The following is a 4,703-nucleotide window of genomic DNA, read 5'->3' as shown; positions in this document are numbered from 1 at the left end:
TTCATCAGGCTCGATACCACAACTCACAGATAGGTTCTTTGGCAATCCCTGAATAAGAAAAAACATATCAATTAATAAATAGCCTCACACATACTCTTGCAAATATATTTCTATTAAGTCTAGATTTCTACACTATCAAAAGACACAGTACTACGCATTTGTACTAATTAATCATGAATTCTATAATAAGTATATATATGGATTATCTACACTATTAATAGTTCTTTGGATTCTACACTAATAAGCATGTGATCAGACACTACACTAAAGTATATCATCAACTAGATTCCACAAAGCATATCATTGGACTCTACACTAAGCATGTCATCGGATTCACTAAGCATATAATCGCATAATTTGCATTTGTAAGTATAACAATAAAGCATATATATATCATCAAATTACTACATGCAGTACGTATAACATACCATTTCATGTCGATCGACCATGGTACTTGTCAGGCGGGTCACGAATGGCACCCCGACAAAGTCATCACGTGGCGGAATTATGTCCCATAGGTTGCACACCTCCTCCTCGCTCAGCCTCATTCTTTGAGCTATGATGGCTTCATGAAGTGGGTTCTCATCATCTCATTGAGTGGGTCCTCATTATCTTCATCATCTTCCTCATCTTCATCATCTTCCACCAGGTTGATATAAATGACAACCAGCTTGGGTCTTTCTACTCTGAAGGAGAATCTGATCAACTCACCACCAGTAAGACGCATGCGAGCGAGGAAACGGGCCCATCCATCTCCTCCAATCTGTGACATATTGCATCCTTTCTCGACCTCCATAGTGTACGGCCCCCCAGGAGCCTCAAATGTCACAGTGTCTCCTGTCAGCTTGTTGAATTTCAACCTCACATTGCATGGGACGATCTATGTAAGAAAAGCAAAATGACACAATGCAGTAATGCCAACACTAACAATAAAATAGTTGTTACATTTCATCTAATTTCTTACCACCGCATGACGAAAACTCGAATGGAAGTAGATGTCGAACAGCTTGCCAGTTGCAAGGCTGCTGGCGCACCTTGACTTGCACAGTCGACATAGTGGTGCTGGTGGTGGCGCCATTTTCCTAAAGCAATATGAGCAAAGGATTAATGATTCACTTCACAGGAAACAAGTGGCAAATTTAACTAAATTGGCACCTACATTTTGCCAAAAAATAACTTATTACAAAAAAACTAAATCGAGCATACTAAATCAACTAAATCAACTAGCATACTAAACCCACTAGCATACTAAATCCACTAGCATACTAAATCAACTAAATCAAAATGTTCTAAATCAACTAGTCTACTAAATCAACTAAATCAACTAGCCTACTAAATAAACTAAATCAAAATGTTCTAAATCAACTAAATCAACTAGCCTACTAAATCAACTGAATCATATCAACTAAATCAAAATGTTACATATGAAAGCCTACTAAATCAAAATGTATCAGGGAGGAGGGACAAGGAGGGGCGACTCGAGGAGGGAGAAGATAGTAGGACGGAGGAGGAAGGCGGAGCGAGGAGGGGCCGGCCGGCGGCGAGTGGAGGGAGGACGGATCGAGGAGGAAAGCGGAGCGAGGAGGGGGCGGCCAGCGGCGAGTGGAGGGAGGACGGAGGAGGAGGCCGGTACCGAGTCCAGCGAGGAGGATGAGGCGGCAGCAGCGCAGATCGGGGGAGGGGCGACGGGGGAGGACCGGCGGCGCGGGGGGTGATGAGGAGACCGTGAGTGTGTGTGAGTGTGATCTATGGATGAGGCTAGTGAGTGGGGGGAGATGGAATGGAATAGCAGTAGCGCGCTATAGGTAAACGCGCTACTGCTAAACTACCTATCAGTAGCGCCTTTCGGCCTCAATGCGCTACTGCTATGTGTCAGTATGTAAAAATAGACATAGACATAAAAAATACATTGATCATCAATGGTCTTTTTGTGTACAATCTGATTTGTCAATAGGAATCCTCGCCGGTTGGTTTAAGAACTAGCGAGGACTCCTATTGCGGCCACAGATCCTACACATAGAGTTCAATGAAGACCAAGTGCTTGTGAAAGTTGTAAAAGAAACATATTTAAGGTGGGTAAAACTCTCTTCACGGAGCGAGGTGGGACTAAATTTTTGTAGTTAATTTAGCAGTAGCGATTATTGCCTGAATGCGATGTTGCTACGTTACGTAGCAGTAGCGCTGTTTATTTTAACGCACTGCTGCTATAACTGGCCTCGCAGCAGCGTCGTGGGAATTTTAGCAGTAGCGCTTCTTGGAGTGCACGCGCTACTGATAAACTTGTTTCAGCAGCGAGTTTCCATGGCCCGCGCTACTGCTACTTAGCAGTAGCGCCTGATTTTAAAGTGCGCTGCTGGTAAGATTCTGTGTATAGGCTTTTCTCTAGTAGTGGGAAGACGGACGCTGATAGTAGTGTTACTATCTACAAAGCTAGAATTGTCGCAAAAAGGTTTTCGACAAGTTCAAGGTGTTGACTACGATGAGAATTTCTCACTCGTATCTATGCTTAAGTCTGTCCGAATCATGTTAGCAATTGCCACATTTTATGAAATCTGGCAAATGGATAAACAAAACTGTATTCCTTAATGGATTTATTAAAGAAGAGTTGTATATGATGCAACCAGAAGGTTTTGTCAATCCTAAAGGTACTAACAAAATATGCAAGCTCCAGCGATCCATCTATGGACTGGTGCAAGCATCTCAGAGTTGGAATACACGCTTTGATAAGTTGATCAAAGCATATAGTTTTATACAGACTTGCGGTGAAGCCTGTATTTACAAAAAAGTGAGTGGGAGCACTACATCATTGCTGATAAGTATATGTGAATGACATATTGTTGATCGGAGATAATGTAGAATTATTCTGCAAAGCATAAAGGAGTGTTTGAAAGGAGTTTTTCAAAGAAAGACCTCGGTGAAGCTGCTTACATATTGAGCATCAAGACCTGTAGAGATAGATCAAGACGCTTGATAAGTTTTTCTATGAGTACATACCTTGACAAGATTTTGAAGTAGTTCAAAATGGAACAGTCAAAGAAGGAGTTCTTGCCTGTGTTACAAAGGTGTGAAGTTGAGTAAGACTCAAAACCCGACCACGACAGAAGATAGAGAGAGAATGGAAGTCATTCCCTATGCCTCAGCTATAGGTTCTATAAAGTATGTCATGTTGTGTACCAGACCTATTGTATACCCTGCCTTGAGTTTGGCAAGGGAGTACAATAGTGATCTAGGAGTAGATCACTGGACATTGGTCAAAATTATCCTTAGTGGAATAAGGATATGTTTCTCGATTATGGAGGTGACAAAAGGTTCATCGTAAAGGGTTACGTCGATGCAAGTTTTGACACTGATCCAGATGACTTAAGTCTCAATCTGGATACATATTGAAAGCGGGAGCAATTAGCTAGAGTAGCTCCATGCAGAGCATTGTTGACATAGAAATTTGCAAAATACTTACGGATCTGAAAGTGGCAGACCCGTTGACTAAACTTCTCTCACAAGCAAAACATGATCACACCTCAGTACTCTTTGGGTGTTAATCACATAGCAATGTGAACTAGATTATTGACTCTATTAAACCCTTTGGGTGTTGGTCACATGTCGATGTGAACTATGGGTGTTAATCACATGGTGATGTGAACTATTGATGTTAAATCACATGGCGATGTGAACTAGATTATTGACTCTAGTGCAAGTGGGAGACTGAAGAAAATATGCCCTAGAGGCAATAATAAAGTTATTATTTATTTCCTTATATCATGATAAATGTTTATTATTCATGCTAGAATTGTATTAACCGGAAACATAATACATGTGTGAATACATAGACAAACAGAGTGTCACTAGTATGCCTCTACTTGACTAGCTCGTTGATCAAAGATGGTTATGTTTCCTAACCATAGACATGAGTTGTCATTTGATTAACGGGATCACATCATTAGGAGAATGATGTGATTGACTTGACCCATTCCGTTAGCATAGCACTTGATCGTTTAGTTTGTTGCTATTGCTTTCTTCCTGACTTATACATGTTCCTATGACTATGATATTATGCAACTCCCGTTTACCGGAGGAACACTTTGTGTGCCACCAAACGTCACAACGTAACTGGGTGATTATAAAGGTGCTCTACAGGTGTCTCCGAAGGTACTTGTTGGGTTGGCTTATTTCGAGATTAGGATTTGTCACTCCGATTGTTGGAGAGGTATCTCTGGGCCCTCTCGGTAATGCACATCACTTAAGCCTTGCAAGCATTGCAACTAATAAGTTAGTTGCAGGATGATGTATTACGGAACGAGTAAAGAGACTTGCCGGTAACGAGATTGAACTAGGTATTGAGATACCGACGATCGAATCTCGGGCAAGTAACATACCGATGACAAAGGGAACAACGTATGTTGTTATGCGGTCTGACCGATAAAGATCTTCGTAGAATATGTAGGAGCCAATATGAGCATCCAGGTTCCGCTATTGGTTATTGACCGGAGACGTGTCTCGATCATGTCTACATAGTTCTCGAACCCGTAGGGTCCGTACGCTTAAGGTTTCGATGATAGTTATGTTATGAGTTTATATATTTTGATGTACCAAAGGTTGTTCGGAGTCCCGGATGTGATCACGGACTTGACGAGGAGTCTCGAAATGGTCGAGACATAAAGATCGATATATTGGACGACTATATTTGGACACTGGATCACCGGGAG

This window comes from Triticum aestivum, chromosome 5A (assembly GCF_018294505.1).
Source record: "Triticum aestivum cultivar Chinese Spring chromosome 5A, IWGSC CS RefSeq v2.1, whole genome shotgun sequence".
Taxonomy (NCBI): Eukaryota; Viridiplantae; Streptophyta; class Magnoliopsida; order Poales; family Poaceae; genus Triticum; species Triticum aestivum.
The sequence above is the reverse complement of the archived record's forward strand: the minus strand, read 5'-3'. Positions refer to the sequence as shown.